General features: G+C 52.0%; 1 long non-coding RNA gene across 1 annotated transcript in view; it reads right to left on the reverse strand.

Annotated features, from left to right (window-relative positions):
• Window positions 1-7,497: 7,497 nt before the first annotated feature.
• Window positions 7,498-19,735, reverse strand: part of LOC118613386 — a 28,664-nt gene continuing 16,426 nt past the window's right edge. Inside the window, exons 2-3 of the long non-coding RNA XR_004955463.1 lie at window positions 16,359-16,504; window positions 7,498-7,743 (exon numbers count right to left, since the gene is read on the reverse strand). This is a non-coding gene — a long non-coding RNA (uncharacterized LOC118613386). The remainder of the gene's footprint in view (window positions 7,744-16,358; window positions 16,505-19,735) is intronic.

Raw genomic sequence — 19,735 nt, forward strand, 5'->3', positions numbered from 1 at the left:
TGTCGGCTGGGGGTGATTATTTCAACGGCGCTACAACACAAGCCGGAAAACATGCCATGTTTTTGACATGAAAAAAAAAAAGTCTACTGAAATTTTCATCTGACGTCACAGAATTTGTTTGTGAAGGTTTCAGTGAAAAGGAAACATAATTATAATTAATACCTGAAAATTGCTCATTATTGTGCTTGCCCAAGCTATACCGCTTTGTGCCTGAATGTGTAAAAGCTGAGTATTTAATGACGCGCTTACAGAAAATGGACTAAGATAAAACCTTTTGTCTCCTTTCCTTTAGGAAGATTTTAAAGCTGGTGTTAGGGGGAGGGTCAAGAAGCCTCCTGCTCCTGCTCCCTCCCCCCTAGAAAGGACACTAGAGGCCCAAACGAAAGCCCTCCACTGGCCACCGGGTGTCAGGACCGGGGTGCGGGGTGGGGGGAGCTCCCTGGGCCTGCGGGACAGGCGCCAACCTAAGACACAAAACCAAAATGGAAAGAGTGAAGCGGGGGGCTAAGAGGAGGAAGAAGGGCCCCAAACCGTGACCTCAGCGGTCGCTGCGGGCAGGAGGTCACGCGCTCCAGCTGCAAGGCTCCTGCATGGGCGGGCCCACCGCTGACCAGGGCCACCCGGGAGCCCATGACCGCCAGCCAGGGCCGCGAGGCCCGTCCACACGCATGGGCTTCTAACCTTGTCACATGCCTCCGTGGGGGCAGCACGATCAGTGACAAAGGAAGGGGGGGCCAGAGCGCCCTTCCGCCAGGGGTCCCCGCGGAACGCCAGGCAGCTGCCACGAGCAGGAGCGGGTCTCCGCCCTGACACGGAAGGACCGTCGAGAGAGACTGGTGACCACATCCACCATGTCCGGATGTGTCCTACTATTTAACCCGCTGATAATAATCACACGTCATTCAACTTTTGAAGCTCAAAACGCACACACGGCCGCAGTTCCCCAAGCCGAGAAACAGAAGCCACGAGTAGCCTTCCGCACTTGGCCGCGTGCTGCTCCCGTCTGGATTCTACAGAACTGGGGGGCGGGGGGCACCGCCTCATAAGCTGAACTCCACGAAACACCTCTTCGCCTCCTGTTTCCTGCCACTTGGCGGCGCCTGACTCTGAGCTGCTCCCCGGAAAAGCCGGTGTTTACTGAGGACCCGAACCGCCGAAGCGACAGCCTGAAGCTCACGTGCCCTGGTCTGATGAGAGGCCACAGGAACCTTTTTTTCTTGAGCCAGTACTGTTAGGGGCGCCACAACCTAAACGGGCCCTTAAGGGTTAAGGATAAAACATGCTGGGCTTGGGCTTCACAAGAACAGAAGACAAATAGCAGCTCAGCAGCCCGTGACACCAACATGTTTGTACAGAGAACTCTGAGAACTTCCTTTGTTTTACACCACCTGTGCTTGACCGATCAGTACATGACCAGTACCCCCTTTCCTCTTCTTTCCTTCCACTGCCCCTTGTCCCCATAGCACCAGCTGAAGACCAATTATATTGTGACAAGTCCCTTTTGCCTGCCCCCCTTTGTTCTTGCTGTATAAATATAGCTGCTTTGTAAAATAAAATTTGAGGCTTGATCAGAATACTGTCTTGCCTCCACTCTTTTCTCTCGTCCGTGTTACCCCTCTTTTCTTTAGGTTGGGTTCTCCTCGGTTCTCCCACCAAATAACCGGTCCCGCGGGCGGGACAAGTGGCACCCAACGTGGGGCTCGAGTGCAGAACCCTTACCCAGGCGGACTACGAAATAACAGAGGCTGCAGCTCATTAAGGAGAAGTTTTTCAGAGAAGACTGCCTTTCACCGCTCATGGAAGGTCCTCGTCTTCGGCTCACCGGAGATCGCCGTCTTCGGTGAGTGTTCATCCGCCTTAGTTTAGTTTCAGCACGGACTGCTAGGATCATAAGTAACAAATTTTAAACGGAGAAAGTAACAAATTTTAAACGGAGAAAAGAGTTGAGCATAAACTCCCTCTGTCTTCTCTAGGTCCTCTTGTCTTTTCCTTTTTTTTTTTTTTTTTTTTTCAAAGGATTTGGGACTTTTCTCTCTAGCCCGCTTCTTGGCACAAGCCGTCCACCCCTGAGGTTAGAGGCTGCTTTTTCTGAGTTGGGAAAATACAGTGTGTCAGTCGACTTTAAGGCAGAAGTCGTCCACTCAGAGGGCATCCCGGTCGTAGACCTCTCCCTCCGCCCTGGAGAGAGCGGTAGGTCTGCGATTCGCCTCTTGAGAGCCGTGTTGGCGGATTATACCAACCGACTGCCCACGTCGAGACCTCTGATATAATCCCTCCTCTGCCGCCTCTGTAAAAGAGCCTTGTCTATGCCCAAAGGCACAGCCGGCGGGACGTCCGTAGGCATCGCACCCCAGGGGGGTCCGTGTTAGCGGATTGTACTAACCGGCTGCCCACGCGGGAGAGAAGTTAAGTTCCCTTCTCCTCCTTTTTGCCTTGATACCTATGTTCACTTCCTCAGTTCCTATCCCTCTTTCTTTTTAGATAAATAAAACAAAAAGATGGGACAAACCTTGTCCAGAGAAGCACTATTCATAAAAGACTTAAAACGCTCATTCAAGGAACGAGGAATCCGAGTAAAAAAGAAGGATTTAGTCAAATTTTTTCTCTTCATTGATGAAGTCTGTCCCTGGTTCATAGTAAATGGCCCCGAAAGGCTCCCGCCCTCAAAAGGGCCCCAAGCTCTCTAAAGAAGCGGTCTTTATTCGAGACCTAAAAGAATCTCTTAGGGAAAGAGGAGTTAGAGTTAAGAAAAAGGATCTTATTAAGTTTTTTCTTTTTATAGACAAGGTTTGCCCTTAGTTCATTGTTAATGGACCTGAAATTCACCCTAAAAAATGGCAGAAAGTAGGTCGTGACTTAAACGATAAGCTCCACAGGGAGGGGCCCGATGCGGTCCCTGCCACCTCCGCGGAGGCTAAACAGAGAAGGTTCCCTTCTGCACTCCTCGCCCAGACCACTAGCGCTGCGCTTGGGGCCTGGAGGGCACTCCCTATTTCAGGGGCTGCTACTACTCCCCTGACCAAAATTACACAGGGCCCTCAAGAGGATTATAGTGAATTTGTCAGTAGGCTCCTAGAGGCAGCGGAAAGAACCCTCGGGGGCGAAGCCTCTAATGACAGGCTCGTTAAACAATTGGCCTACGAAAATGCCAATGCCTCTTGCCGCGCGGTGCTGCGCGGAAAGACGCGAGATAAGACCCTTGATGAAATGTTGCGCATGTGCCGTGACGTTGATCCCTTCACCTCTAAAATGTCCCAAGCCATGCATCTGGCCATAGACCCCCTTGCCTCCAAGGTATCTCAGGCTGTTAATCTCGCGGCGGGAGTCAGCCTTAAAGCTCTTTGGAAAGGACCCTGACACTATAACCCTCCCGTATAATACAGCTCAGGTACAATGGCTAATTCAAAACGATGATGACTGGGCGATTAGTTGCACTTCCTTCCAAGGAACAACTGATAATCATTATCCTGCTGACAGATTAATTCAGTTCTTACAGAAAACCCCCATTGTTTTTCCCCGGAGAACCAAAGCCACTCCCATTGCGGGAGCCACGCTAGTGTTTTCTGACGGCTCCTCTTCAGACATAGCAGCCTTTAGTATTAATGGACAGGTTACCCGTATACAGACAGCCTTCCAATCTGCACAGCTTGTTGAACTAACAGCAATAATTACAGTCTTTGAACTCCTAAGCGAGGTTCCTTTACTGACAGCGCCTATGTAGCTGTCTCTGTACCCCTACTTGAAACGGTCCCCTACATACGTCCCTCCACAAATGCTTCCCCCTTGTTTTCCAAATTACAAAAACTAATCATTAATCGCAATGCTCCGTTTTTTATTGGACACATTCGCACTCATTCAGGCTTACCTGGGCCTCTCACAGAGGGAAATAATATAGTAGACCAGGCCACCCAATTGATTGCTGCCGCCCAGGAAGACACCCCCTTTGTTGCCGCACAACGAGCTCACGCTCTACATCACCTCAACGCACATACCCTTCGCCTCAAATTTTCCATAACCAGAGAACAGGCCCGCCAGATTGTCCGTCAATGCAAGGGTTGTCTGACACTTTTACCTGAACCTCACCTGGGAGTAAACCCCCGGGGGATAGTTCCTGGAGAACTCTGGCAAATGGATGTTTCTCATCACCCTCCCTTTGGAAAACCTAAATATATCCATGTCTCTATAGACACCTATAGTGGATTCATTTTATGCCACCCCCCAAACCGGGGAGGCCACCAAACATGTTATTCAACATGTCATAGCTCTTTTGGCCGTCATCCCCCAGCCAAAAGTTTTTAAAACTGATAATGGGCCAGGCTACACTAGCGCCTCCTTCCGACAATTCTGCGCGCAGCTCGGAATAAAATACATCACGGGTATTCCCTATAACCCCCAAGGACAGGGCATTGTTGAGAGAGCTCATCAAACGCTAAAAAATATGCTCTTTAAAATACAGTCCGGAAATACTGCCCTTTATAACACAAGAGCCAGCCCTAAAACCCTAATAAATCATGCCCTATTTGTCCTCAACTTCCTAACCTTGGACGCCTGCGGCAAAACAGCTGGTGATCGTCTCTGGCACCCGGCCACCGCTTCTGATTATACACAAGCACTTTGGAAAGATCCCCTCACCAATAAATGGCAGGGCCCTGACCCTGTCCTTATCTGGGGAAAGGGACACGCTTGCATCTATGATAATCAGGCTCAAAACGCCCGGTGGTTACCTGACCGGCTACTAAAACTCTATAATCCGTCCAGGGATCCACAGCCCTGAGACCTCGCTTCCCCTCTGTTCTCTTACAGATAACCGCCTCGTCCTCCGGAGATGCATTGCAGAGGATAGTCTCCAGCCCCTCTCCTCCTCACGGGAATTTTGCTCTTCCTCCTGTTTCTCGTCCTCCTCTGCACTGACTCTAATATTCCCCTTACCCACAGATTAGGATTGCTGTTCTTTACACTTGTCCAGGACAGCATAGATAAAGTCAGAAAAAGCCTAGAGGCCAGGCAGAAACAGAGAGAAAAAGATGAAGCCTGGTATAAAAATTGGTTTTCCACCTCCCCACTCTTTTCAACACTGCTCCCTAGTCTATTAGGACCTTTCATAGGCTTGCTCTTATTACTCACTTTTGGCCCCTGGGCATTCAGGAGAATAACAGATCTAATTAAAAGACAGGTTGACTCGGCGCTATCCAAAGGACCTACGGTCTACTACCAACAACTCGAAATAACAGAGCCTTCAGGGGAAGGCAGCACGGCTCTAAATTTCACCACTTTAGTCCAGGAAGGACCTCGACCTTGGTATAGCAGGTTTGGTTGGTGGTAAATACCCCTCTCCCTACGGGGACGACATAAGGGACAGAGAAATGTCTACCTTCACCTTTGATAGACCAAGGGAAGGTATGGGCATCGAGATGGGTGCAGATGCAAAGCTACTGCAAGGGAAGACCCACTAGAGGGTCCCCTCTGTCCTTCCCTGAGAACATACCTGGTTTGCATAGAGGTTGGTATCCAAATCACAATTTAAAACCGGCTCTGCCTCTCCTCCCCAAAAGATACCAAGAGCCAACAATAGATGGGCGTATATTGCCCACGGGAGGAACCAGGTCAATGTTCCCCCACTCGGTTAAGGCCCGCCTTTCTAAAAACAGAAAGGGAGGAGATGTTAGGGGCGCCACAACCTAAACGGGCCCTTAAGGGTTAAGGATAAAACATGCTGGGCTTGGGCTTCACAAGAACAGAAGACAAATAGCAGCTCAGCAGCCCGTGACACCAACATGTTTGTACAGAGAACTCTGAGAACTTCCTTTGTTTTACACCACCTGTGCTTGACCGATCAGTACATGACCAGTACCCCCTTTCCTCTTCTTTCCTTCCACTGCCCCTTGTCCCCATAGCACCAGCTGAAGACCAATTATATTGTGACAAGTCCCTTTTGCCTGCCCCCCTTTGTTCTTGCTGTATAAATATAGCTGCTTTGTAAAATAAAATTTGAGGCTTGATCAGAATACTGTCTTGCCTCCACTCTTTTCTCTCGTCCGTGTTACCCCTCTTTTCTTTAGGTTGGGTTCTCCTCGGTTCTCCCACCAAATAACCGGTCCCGCGGGCGGGACACAGTACGACTAGAAATGCGAAATTCGGTCTCCAGTGAAGACCGATTCCCCCTCGGTGGGGACGTGCCCGCATTCTGCACCCAGCGCGGGGCAGGGCTGGTGAAGCTGAGCCCTCCCGACCTTTGGGATCTGCGTTGTGGGCGGCAGAACGCGCGTGTGCAAACGAGCAGCGTAAGCATGCAGAAAACTGCGAGGAGCCCTCCGGCAGCTGCCCCCGTTAGAGCGCTGTCACTGGGGAGGAGGGACTGTCCGCTGTCGTCCCAGAGAGCCACGCAGGGGCCCCCCAGCCTCCGCAGCTCTGCCAGGCCCTGCCTTCAGCTCCCAGGTTTGGAAATTTCCTTTCACCTCTGGTCTCTTAGAAGCCGGGACATAGTGACCAAGCTCCTGACTGCTATCAAAAAGCGGGCGGCCAATTCGTTCGTTCATTTGAGAAGTTAGTATTAAGGAACCAGGACACTCCCATGTCTGTCACCAGAGGGCCATCAGCCTTTGTGGGCCTTCGGTGGGAAGCGAACTGGCAATGAGCCCGCTGAGGAGGGGGGCTCAGGGCAGTGGGGTGACGCTCCAGGGCACACAGCCGAGCCAATCCCAGACCGTCTCCTGCCAAGGCCTGGCTCAGGGGACAACAGCGCCATGGAAAAACACCCACCCAAGAGGGAGGCCCTACTGAGTGGGGCTGGAGAATTAGGTCCAAAAGGAATGTACACCCAGGTCGCTGGCCTCAAGAGATGTAGGTACTCGTGGAAAACGAGAAATCGTTTTCAAACCTTCTTTTGCAAATGCTCTTTTAAACATCTGATCGAATTCTGATTTTGCCAGCTAATGCCGAGTCCATGGCAAACCCACCCACGTAGACATGGCTTACTTTCTCTACCTATGGATGAGACCCGGGCATCATCTGGCCTCTTCTCGTGCAGGACAGAAAGAGGACTTGCTTATACAGGTGTCCCTCGGGACCCGCAGACTGTAGGTCTCTAGACCCCCCTCTAGGATGACAAAAGCCACGGAGGCTCATGCCTCTTACGTAAAACGGCAGACTGTTTGCACAGAGCCTGCTCACATCCTTCCGTATACTTTAAAACAGCTCTAGATTACTTATATCTAATATAATGTAAACGCTAAGTGAATAGCTCTTATATGTATTGTTTAGGGAAATAATAACAAGAAAAAAATCTGTATACATGTTCGCATAACCATTGTGGGCCTAACTACATAGTATATGTGAGCGACAATGTAACATTTAGAAAACCAAATCTTCAATCTGCTGTTGGCTGAATCTGCCGATGCAAAACCCACACAGTCAGCTATACTTGTAATTCCTTTAACCTCCAAAAGAGGGCAGCGGAGCGCATGGAGCCCGATGTCTCAGGGCCCCCCACCTGTCCTCTCTGAAGTCCTGTCTCCCTCCCCCAATTCCCCCCAAAAAAAAGAAAGGAAGGGAAGGAGGCAGGGGAGACATCTGAGCAATAAAACAACCACCATAATAATAAGAAGAAAAAGTCTGCGGGCTGCGCTGGGCAGAGCGGACCCCCGTTCTCGCCGAAACGCGTCCCCACGCAGCCCGGTCGCCGGACGCCCACGCCTTCGGTTCCCGGTTCGCTGGCACAGGCTGTTTCAAGGGAGCAGCATTTGGCTAAAAGAGAAGACAGTAATTGGTTTTCACTACTGTGGTTTCTAAAAACTCACGCAAGAAAAGGTAAATAAAACCGCACAATTAGGCACAGGCCACACGTGGCTGGACGTCGCGACCTGCCAGGCGCGAGGCCGTGTCCCGGCCACGGTGCTGATCGATACTCCGCCCCAGGACTGACCACGACGGATAAGCAGGAATTACGATTGCTATTCTAAGTAATCCAGCTATTCTAAGGCTGAGTTTTAAAAATATTTCGCCTTAAACGTTTAGAAATGTTTTTAAATAGGCACTCGGAAGATTACATTTCCATTAACTGCAAAATCCACTTAAAGAGCTTATTTCATATGCCGCTGAATAAACAAACACAGAGGACAGTCCCTTATTCCTCGAATCTAGTCGAAATGTCTCTGCTTTGAACTCATCATACTTTTATTTTCTTATTTTCAATGTAATTTCCAAAATCTCCCTATTGCTCTTTAAGCTTTATTCTCACAGAAAAATGCATTGCGTAATTTTAAAAAATCAGTAACAAAAAAAATAAAATAAAATGTCGAAGGCTCTAAGGGCTTCAGATGTCAGGACGGCGCCCCCTTTATCTGGGGGAAATGTGCTTTAAAATGGGCTCCTGTCGTTAATATCTGTGTCAAGTCAGCGAGTCCCTTCATCTTTAAGCATTCTCCGCATTATGCTAAAAGGATCGCAAACGTTCACAGAAAAGTCGGATGAAGAAGCCTGTGCCCAGGAGAGGAACCCACAGAGGAGAGGCAGGTCTCTCATTCCGATGGCCAGGCCACTTTCTCCTAGAGATAAACAACACTAAGTCAGAACTGCGTCCTCTGGCGATAACTGCACTTGCCCTGTTAGTGTGCTCTGAGCAGCGGGTCAAGGGTCAATGAAGAGGGCGGGGCATCAGGAGAAGCTGTGTTTGTTGTCATCGCGACCAGGTGCCGGGGTGATCTCTGGCGCGTCACTTTGCCTGAGCACACTTTCCCCTTCTGCAAAGTTTGGATAATGATGCTGTTTATTTCACTGAGTTTTGTGATAACGATAAATTTAGGCAATGTGTGCAATGATGCTTTTTAAAGCGTAAGTAAAATTAAGCGTTGTCTAAATATCTCCCCTCCGTATTTAGCACAGTTTCTTTTAAATGTTGGTCTGGCTTAGCTGCACGAAAGGAACGGCAGAGGTCGGATCGGCGTCCGGCCCGGTGTTTGAAACAGAAGCGAGTGTGCCGGCACGGTGGCCAGCAGGCGCCCAGAGCCTGGGCGGCATCCTCTCCTGGCTCGGAGCGCAGTGGATGTGGACGCAGGGCTTTTCCCTTCTTGAGTGCCTTAGCAGAGACAGTCCGCCCCTTGGGGTCAAGGCTGATCCTTTGAGAGGTGAGGGGATCCGGGGCCTTTGTGAGAGGGAGTGGACGCAAGCCTAGGTTTCGAGGTTCAAAGTCGGGGAGATGGTGCACAAGGAAGTCCTGACCTGTGTCCAGGGACAGAGAAGCACAATTAGGTGCCAGGTATGAAACAATACAGAGGAGAAAGTCGAGATGCGTGTCAGCCATGTTCTTCTGTCTTCTGACGCTCTGACCCCCCGGGGCCTGCTGGCCCCCCGCCCAGGGGCCCAGGGTCCGTCGGCGCCTGCAGAGAGCAGGTGACTCACCTGAGAGTGCACCTTTTGAATACAACCCACCTACCCAGAGCTCGTACCCCCACCTCCTCTGCGAGACTTCACACCGGGGCTCCAGTTATCCAGGGCTGGTACCAGACAGCCAGGGACAGTCCCCATGCCCCAGGGCGCTGGGATTACTCCAACTACCAAGTCCCCAGGGGGCTTCCCCTGCCCCACCCGTCTTGTCCCACAGAGACCATGACAAAGGCTGGTGTCCCCAGCCCGCCATCTCTCCGCCTCCTGACCGGCCCTGGTGATTCCCCGTGTGCCCCCCAAGGCCTGGCATGTCCCCTCCTCTTGGGATCTCTGAGTAACAAACTATCTTTTCAACATAGGTCATCTGCTCTGCTGGCCTTACTACCCCTCACACTTTTTATTAAGAAACTTTATTTTAAAACATGCCGATGGCCCAGACTTCAGACAAGAGCCTCGGTGGTCATCGACAGGGTTGGTTTGGGCACAGGCCACCACGAGAAGGTGCTAACGGCCTTCCAGACCCTGTCCCTGGGCCCGGCAGTCACGCTTTGGGGAAGGACGTGTGTGTGGACACACCTGTGTGTGTAGGGGTGAGCTGTGCGTAACTGGCTCCCCGCTGTGCTAGTCTGTGGCCCCCGCAGGCACGCGGACCAGCAAGGCCGGTGCTCAGAGTGAACGAGTGTGGCCCCCGGCAGAGGGCGGCGATCGTCAGCAACTCTGCATGTCACCGAGAACCCACCGCCGCAGGGGTGGCCCCACAGACACCGCCTCTCGGCCCAGCTGGGATGCCCACGGGCCAGCCGCGTCTGGGGGCACCTTGGGGGGGAGGAGGGGGCGGCCGGCGTGCTCCAGCCCCCAGAAGCACCGTGGCCGCATTCGGACGAGCCGCGCGGCGCCAGCGCGGTGCCTGGTCACCGCGCGGGCCGCGTGGCTGTGTCGTGCTGACCGGGGGCCGAGGAGCGGACAGGATCCGTGGCCGTCACGCCTCCCACCCAGAGCTCAGCCCCACGCTGCCCCTCGGCTCGGATTTCATAACGGCCGTTTCTCTCTCCGAACCCCCGCGGGCCTCGATCCGCGGTGCCAGACGGAGGCCCGCGGTCGCTGCCCCTCCTCACGGCTCTGGCCGAGCCCCGAGAGAACAGGTCCCCGCCGCCCTTCGGCTCACTGCGTTCATTTGTCTGGTGGCCGATGGACGCTGGTTTCGGAGCCACGGACCCCGCGGCCCAGGGTGTGTGGACGCACCGGGACTCACATGGAGACCCAGGGTCCTCCGGCCGAAACGTGGCGACAAACGGGGCGGGAGCCGCGACCCCGACGTCCGGTGGCTCGTTGGATTCTGAGACGAACGAGACGTGAGGAAACGCTCGATACTTCCTTGTTTCCGTGTTTCCTGATCGGTCTTTGTTTTTGTTTTCCGGCGTAAGGTGTAATTGACAGAACAGTCTCGGGTGAACGGCGCGGCGATTCGCCCTCTGGACACACTGCGAGGCGCCCCACAAGGCGTCCGGTCGGCACCCACCGCCACAGCCCGGGGTGTTTTTCTTACGATGAGAACCTTTCGGCTCTAGCAGCTTCTGAACGCACAACGCAGTGCTGTTGGCCACAGTCGCCGCGCACGCGCTCGGCCCGGCGCCGACTCATTCGGGGGAAGCGCGCGCCTGCCGCCCCCCTCCCCCACTTCTCCCCGCCCCCCTCCCCCACTTCTCCCCGCCCCCCCCACCTCTAGTGACCTAATTATTTCATCTCTGTGAGTCGCTCTAGGACAGTCCGTTAAAGCCGTGGATTCTCTTCCCTCCAATCCTGGGTGGCAGAGAAAATGATGGGGTGGGGGGTGGTTGGTGTCACAAGGAGACTAAATTCAGGCCCGTGTAAATACAGACCTGCGGCCTGCCCCTGGCCGGCTGTAGCAAGCGGCCTCTCTAAGTCGTGCCGGGCGAGCTGGGGGTGCAAGCCGGGACAGAGGGGAGCCTAGCCAGAGGGAGACCAGCGACCGAGACCCCCACGAGATCCGTGAGGGGTCCGCGGGGCCATGGCACGCCCCGGGGCTAGGGCTTCAGGCTTCGGCTGCCTCGTCACATCACAACACCAAGCCAAGCCTGGTTCTGCCGACATTGTTCCCTTTAACCATTATTTATCTATGCTCCATTTGGAAAAAAAAAAAAAAAAAAAAAGAGGCTCAACAGTACAAACTGTGCGAAGTCCCTTTGTGTGACAGTGAACAGAAGCGTGAGTAGGGAGACCGTCTGCTCCGGTTCGACCCGGCCAGTCACGGTTTTCACCCCGTGCGTGGTTATTAACAGCATGCTGTTCGCTCTCCAAACTTCCCCGTCGAATGATAAATTACGGGGGTCACATGCGCTCAGCCGGCAAAGGGTGTCTCGTCCTGCTTCCCCGTGGTGGCTGCTCACATCCCCCTCCTCTCCTGAGCTCTGCCCGCCCCCCCCCTTAGTAATACGTCTACAGCTGGAGACAGTGACAATCACAATCGTGAGGACGGCCATGTCCGGTCAGCGCCGAGGGCGACGCCTGCCTGCCGGGGGCACCGCGCCCTCCACCTCTTCCGAAGCGTCCCTTGTCCTTTCTAATCGCTCCGTCACCTCCCGCTGCGGCTAAAGCTGTTCCTTTCTCCAGCTGCCTGTCCCTAAGGCGCTGGTCTCGGCCACTGGCATGCTCCCGGACGTGCCCCGTGAGGGCGCTGCTCGTGTGCTGGGCACTCAAGGCTCGGGGTGGGGGCGGCGCACGCCTCGCCTAGGGCCTGCACAGGGCCAGGTGCGTCTGGCCTGACAGGAGAAAGCCCTTTTCTCCTCTCCTAGGCTAATAATCTCCATTAAACAACTCCCTGAACTTCAGAAAATGGGAATGTGTGAGATCCTACACAAGCCGACGTGTACCACACGGTTTCAGAGCCTTCAGACACTGCCCAGTGCCAAGACCGAGCCCGTCTCTCTCCCTCTCCCTCCTTCCCTCTTCCCCTCCCTCCCTCCCTTCCCCCCCTGGGTCTCACTTTGCCTTCTGTTGGCTTCGTTCCCTCTTACTGTGAAGATGGATTGGAGGAGAAATGACCTCCCTCCCACCCAGCCGGCCTTCCATCCCTCCAGCCCGGCAGCCTCAGAGGAGAGATCCTGCTTCTCTCTTGCAAAGGGCATCTATACAAGTTTACCGAGGACGTGATCCGGACCAGTTTGGGTCAGATGCTCTTCCTTGGGTCAATGGTGGCAGCTGAGCGATAGGATGTGGAGACAGCTGGACACGGCTGTGTGCCAGCTCCCTGCCCCTGGGCAAGCTCTTTCTCAGGGGCCTCTAATCGTCTGTGCCGTAAACTCATGGCAGGTCATCTGAACGCCGGGCCTACGCGCACGCTCAGTGTGTCTAAACCCTAAGATGAGTAATCCTCAGGGCCCTGGGGGATGTCGGGTCTTGCTTTTTCTACAACTATACAGGGGAATTACGACATCTGGTTCTTTCACAGTCTGGGGTTCCTGCAATGACTAATTACTTAGGGCGTCAGTAAAGTGTTTTAAGGTCCTTTCGAAATGATGATGATGTAAGTAGAAAATATCGAATTAATACATCTCATAACATTTTGGTTTGGTTAGAGACATTTATGAATGTCTCAGTTTCTTGTATAATGCCATATTTCACTAAAATGCCAAGGAAAGAAACTCGCACTGTCTGCATGAAGACAAGTGGAGTGGACAGCTATGCTTCTGGGATCGTTTCTGTACGACTCTTACCGAAACAAGCATCAGGGAGTGGAGGACAGAGAACGTTTCCGCCATCACGCCACGCCCTAAACTCCTTTTGCCAGATTGAAACTTGTTATCCAGATTTCCCCCCTTTTTTTCTAAATCTCACATCATCGACTTTTTAAGCAAAAAGGAGAATGATCGGAACGTGCCCCGTTTCGGTGTGGCTCAGTAAGGGAAGCATCCATCGCCGAGGATCTAGTTTTTAATAACTGACTTTGGTGTCCTTTGTTCGTGGATATAAATCCAGCGACCTGGCTGTGGACAACACATTTCCATCTCTGGGTTCAGCCTCAGCCTCTCCTTAATCTCCTGACTATCCGGCCCATTGTCTCAGCCTCTCCACTCAGCATCATAATAGATCAGACAGAATTCCCGATTCCTCCTACCCAGACGAGCCCCCCAAACCAGGCTCTCTGTCCACTGTTAGGAGCTCTCTCAGCTTGAACCCCACCTTCCACCTCCCGTCCTGTGATGCCTGGACTTCTGCTTTGCTCCCCAGTAGGCAGGCGCTGCCCGTAGAGGGTGCTAGAGAGAGACCTCGACCCTGAGAAGGAAGCGGGGTCGCTTCCTGCCTGTTCGCTTCCTCGCCCCGGTCTGCTCGCTCTTCTTGTCTTGGCTCTCTGCTCCTGTGCACGTGACCCTGAACATGCTTCTCCACCTGTCAGCCGCGGCTTGTCCCAACACCGGCAGGATGCCAGTTTGAAGTTTTCCCAGACCTCGTTGTATCTCCCTGGAGAACCCCACAGCGCACCACCTGGCGCCCCTTCTCAGAGGTCCGGGCTCTGGCTCCGAGCTGGGGGACGCCGGCGCCAGCCTAGCGGCACCCCCCTCATCTCAGGCTCAGCCCTGTGGGCCCCGTTCCCAGCCCTCTCGGTGGTGATGACCCCGATCTCTCCCCCGTTCTCCTGCCTCAGAACTGGTAGCTCTTACCCGAGGTCACGAACTCGACGATACCGCAGAGCTCGCTTTGCCTTTTTAGTTCTTTAACACCTGGAGCTTTTTTTAATACGTGTGTGTGTGTGTGTGTGTGTGTGTGTGTGTGTGTATAAATTGTCTCTGTTAAAGAAACGGTGCGATTTGTTCCCCTAGCTGGCCCATGACGGGTACGGTGCGCGTCTTGGTCAGTGGGTCATCGCCCACCCGCCGGCTCGGGCCGAACGCCGGGGAGCCTCGCGTCTCCCTCCCCCTGCCCGTCACTCGCTCCCCCTCCGGCCCCCAGCAACCCCTCGAAGACCTGTCTGCCGCCGCACCCCGAGTCCGACCAGCGCCCATCGCCCCCCCTCCCGCCGCCCCCGTCTGAGATGCCGTCGTTCCGGCAGGGATTACTGCTGCCGCCCGACCGATCTGCCGAATCCGCCCCTACACATCATACCTCGGCCAGGCTGATGGTTTAAAATGATGTGTCGCTTCTGTCCTCAACTCTAATGGCCGCCCAACCGCCTTGCCCTGCGCCCCCGACCTTACACGGTCTGGCGCCGATAGCCCGTCCGACCTCGGGGCCTGCCACAGCGCCCTGCTCACCCCGCTGTGGCCACTCGGGCCTCTTGGCTGTCCCCCGAACAACCCTCGGGCCCTGCTGTCCCTCTTCCCAGAGCTCTCCCCTCCAGGGGCTTGCGTGGCTTGTTCCTTCACACCGGTCAGGACGCTGAGCAGCGGTCCCCGTCAGAGGCCCATGAAATGGAAAGCCCTGCCCCCACCTCGCCCACGGCACACGGCGCTTCCTGACTAACCCACTGCTCGTAACATGGAAACGACGTGCCAAGCGCCACCCAGAGCACCTCGCAGTGCTAACTGAGCTTCTTTCCCACGAAAAGCCAACTGAGCAATGCTGAAGCCTGGGCTGGCTGCTTAATTTATCTGCGCCTTCGTTCCCTTGTCTTTAAAATGGGGAAAATAGTATCCATGTTCACGTTTAGAGTTGCCAAAGGGATTACATGACATAAGACATCTGAAGTGCTCAGGAATATGATTTCTGTTGTATATATGGGGGTGTCATTTGGGGTGTTATTTTGGTGCCATTTTTGAGATTTCATCCAGTGCACTTAGCCATTTTCTCAATGAATAATTATTGTGATACATTTCAAATTTTTAGGCAATTTATCGACTGGGATAGCGCTGGATCAAGTTCATGGATAAATTTTCATAAATGTATCAAGTCCCCAAGTCACGAATCGCCATTCTCATTTCAGGTGAAGTTTCCCTAGCTATTCAAATAGCACATTATACTGTACCTTATTTCCAATGTCCCAGGTGCTGAGATTTATAAGTACTTCATGAACAGTTAGAATTGAAGTTACAGGTTTTTCGCAAGCCATTCTCAAACATTTATTACGGTTTCCTATTATTAAGTTAAAAAACAATGTTAGAGTTGGCCTTTTTACCCTTTACAGTCACCTGTTGGAGAAATACTGACTGACTGCCCACCATTTCCCAGAACAGAAATTACAAAGATGTGATGCCTACGAACACCTTGTGATATCTTGGGCGGTGTCCAAAATGTTTATTTTATGCATTTGTCTTACTGAGGTTAGAAACACGAATGCCTACAATAATGTGTGAGGATGATGTGCAGGAGTCATCAGCGTCCCCTACAGCACTTAGCAACATCCTTGAGGCCAGAGCTATAAATCACACGTTCCCCAAGGCACGGGGAAGAGGAGAATCCTTTGTCTCAGTTAGGATGTGGAGCCAAAAAATAAAAAAAAAACCCTGACAACAAGGGCCTAAACAAGTGGGGCTTATTCTTCTCATGCAACGACATTCTAGAAATTCTCGACGCAGGCAGCTTGGGACCTGTGCCACTTCCCGAGGCGGCCAAAACAGACCCGGTTCTGCTCATCATAAAATGATCGCTACGCACCCACCCCCCCAGGTTGTGTTTACATTCCAGGAAGATAAAGGAGGAAAAAGTAAAAGACCAAGGGGTGTGCCAGCCGAGCTGGTCCCATTTTATCACAGGACGACTGCGCCAAAGACGGTGCCCTCCCCCCTGCACCTGGGCTTAAGGTTTCACCGGTAAGAACTGGGTCATGATGCGAAGCGTTCAGGCAAGGCGAGTATTTCAGTTGTGCGTAATCGACCCAAAGAAAACTGGTATTCTGTCAGGAACAGTGAAGAGAGGGATGGAGGTGGCGAGGGTCCGACCACGAGAAGGCGTGATTGTGGGAGCACGACTCCCCAGAAGCTGAAAACTTCTACCTATGTAAACCCGTTGTGAGGGCGGCTTACCGAACGAGCACGCGGGGTTACGGGGCGGCAGCGAGGGATGGATGAGGACAGGTGCTGGCCGGGAGCTGACCGCGTGGCATCGCCGTGGGGACGTGACGTTCTAACAGTAAGCCTTCTGCTTCTGCACGCCCGCTTGCACACCCGACCTGTGGGTCGACAGGCAGTGAGCAGAAGAAAAACAGACTTGTGTTCAGACAGAAGAATGGGGGTCAGGGCTTAAAGCCCTATCCCTCTACGTTTCGGGGCTGCTTAATGTGGGGTCTGCGCAGCCCTGGCAGCCCCGGCTGGCTGCATAGAGAGCGTGTTTCCATAACTCACTGGTTTCTGGTGGCCCGTGTGTCTGTCGGGGGCTGGCGGCTACCTCACAACCGCAGTCGAACGCCGAAACGACTAAACCCCAGCAGGCTGAGGCACAGGGAGACCGTTTGATTGCTGTTCTCGAGGGCCTGGGGACTTAAACGTTTGACCTTCCCGTCCTGTGTCAATGCCTGGAGAACCATAACCGTCAGACCTCCGGGCAACCCTCTGAGTACCACGAAGGCCAAGGACGGAGCGTTCTCACGTCCGGACCACCTGCCTGACCACCTGCGTCCAGGACCCCGGCCACCGTCATGGGGGGACGACCATCTCGGTCTGACTAGGGGCTCAGGAGACAGGACAGGTGCGTCCCAGACCGCACTTCTCGCCGGACGAGCTCGGCTTTTCTCTCTTCGTCGGAACATTCTGGGCGCTGCCTCGTGTTTCCAGCTTGCAAACCCTAAGACCCTTGAACAAATCTTTGTCATTTGTGTCTAGCCAAAGCCTCTAGACCCTTTCTGAGTTCATTCCACATCAGTCCTTTTTAACTAACCGCCTTTAAAACTGCCCTCTTCCCATGTTGCAGAAGAACTACAAGCCTGTAGGCAGCCCTGAATTTTCCTAGGTTCAAGGTCAAGGGGGCGCAAACAACTCCAGGATACAAACAAATGGACAAGCCAAAATGATGGAATCACGGCTCCTGGCCTGCTTTTCACCCCGAGGGGCTTCCAGTCTTCCCATTGATTATGCGCATTTCTGCTTAGCGCAAAGCACAGCATTAGAAACGAGGGGCGGGGCCTGCGTTCGATTCTGTGGTCACTAATTCTTTTTTTTAAATATATATGTACATGTACTTTTATGTTGAAGGATATCAAATTGTTCCGGTATTTAGAATTAAATATATATGGTATTTATATTCCATTAGATAAAATTAAAATAACAATTTTATTTTATTTTTTCATTTACATAAATCCACTATAACACTAGGTAAATAAACTAAACACTAGATAAATTAATTAATATAAATATAACACATTAATTACTTACATGATAGCTTTAAAATATTCTTAAAACTCTAACATACTTTGCAATTATTTAAATTTAAAATGAAAAAATTTTGACGTCAATGTAAAAAGATAGTTTTTCAGAATTCTTTTAGGAGATAGGTAAACTACTTAAAGATTACAGATAAGGACAACTACCGCTGTCACGGACACCTCGCCTCTCTCTGATACACTGTCACAAAGCCGTCATCTTATGATTGGGCTTTCAAGTGTACCTCACAAATTCAGTTCATGGAACTCTGACAAGGAGCTCCTGAAATTTAAGGCTGAGGCCACCAGGCGGAGGGGGGTGGGTAACCAGGTCAAACATGAACAGAGGCCCCTAAGCACTGCTGTGGGGCGCCCCGCAGACCTCGGCACAGACTAGAGAGGGTCCCGCCTGGAAGAGTTCGCAGGGACAACAAAGATGGCTGCCATTTTCACGGGCGTGTGCAGGGCTGTGGGGACTCAGGGAGCTGCGTCGAGAAGAGCGGGCACCAGGGAAGAGTCTGCCGTGACCGAACATTCAGATTCCTGCCCATGTCCACAGATCAGCGATCACGCACAGTTTTCTCCTTGTTTTAAACACAGACATAAATTTTATAGTCGTGGACTTTTTCCATTTCTTTCTCTCTCTCTCTCTCTTTCTCTCTCTCTCTCTCACACACACACACACACACACACACACACACACACACACACACTTCGGTTGCTTCCATGTCCTGGCCACCCTGAATAATGCTGCTATGAACATTGGTGAGCAAATATCTTTTCAGATAATAGTTTTCAAGTCTTTGTGGTAAATATCCAGGAGAGGGATTGCTGGATCATACGGTAGATCAATTCTTAGTTTTCTGAGGAAACTCCATACTGTTTTTCATAGTGGCCGTACCAATTTGCAGGCTCGCCTGCAGTGTGTTTGTAAATGGACCGAACTCAACAATAAAAAAGTGCAGAGTTACAGATTGGATCAAAAAACAAAACCCAACCATATTCTGCCTCCAGGAGACACATCTCAGTTCCAAAGACAAATATAGACTCAAAGTGAAAGGGTGGAAATGATATTTCAAGCAAATGGTATTCAGGGGAAAATGGGAGTAGCGGTACTAATGTCGGACAAAATAGATTTCAAAATCAAAAAGGTAAAGATGGATACTGAGGGACATTTCATAATGATACTTGATGAAGTAATGATATCATTACTTCATAATGATAGGGAATCATGCACCAAAAAGACATGTTCTTTAATAGAACCTTTCTACGTGGTTATACCATTTTCGGCTATTATGACTGTGGGCAAGAACAATTTTATATTGTTTTTTTTTTTTTTTCCCTCTGAGCTTTAACAGACACATTTTCACAAACAGACATTGTAAGTCTCGAGGAATGAACATTTAAAGGCCCAAGCTGAGGGTCTACGTAGGTGTGTCTGCTCCCTAGTAAAGATGTCTGCCAACTAGAGCCTCATGGGTGGCTGTGACTGAAGTATTCCTTTAGGACACAACCCGAATCTTGAATTAGTTGCATAGGATTTCTTCAAAGGGTAGAAGAGTAAAGGCCTTCAAAGGAAAATGGCGGTTCAGGTAGTGGTGAAACCGCCTCCTGACCCTGTCATAAGGATGGAACGTGGAGACAAAGCAGCTCCACCAGACTTCTCAAAATTGTTCAGAAACCCAGCGCTTTTAGATTTAGGCAGATTAACACCTCATTTACATGTTCTACTTATCCTGCAGACGGTCATGTGTGAGACACTGGGAAATACAGAGACAGGTAACATTCCATCACAGCAGATAACGTCTTACTCCTTTTTGCCACGATGTGCAAAAACGAGGTGTGTCTGATAATCTTCAGACAATGCCTACCTTAACCCCCTTGCGGTCTGATACTTAATAAAGATCTTCCAGAGAAATGAAAACGAGTAAGGTGGTGGCTCGACCGCGGCAGAGAAAAACTGTGCTCCGGCCCGCGGGGGGACGGTGGCCTCCGTGAAGGGCTCCCCACGGGCCGAGCGCGTGGCGGACACGAGCCTGTGAAACA

The sequence above is a fragment of the Rousettus aegyptiacus genome, unplaced genomic scaffold (assembly GCF_014176215.1).
Source record: "Rousettus aegyptiacus isolate mRouAeg1 unplaced genomic scaffold, mRouAeg1.p scaffold_m13_p_18, whole genome shotgun sequence".
Lineage (NCBI taxonomy): Eukaryota > Metazoa > Chordata > Mammalia > Chiroptera > Pteropodidae > Rousettus > Rousettus aegyptiacus.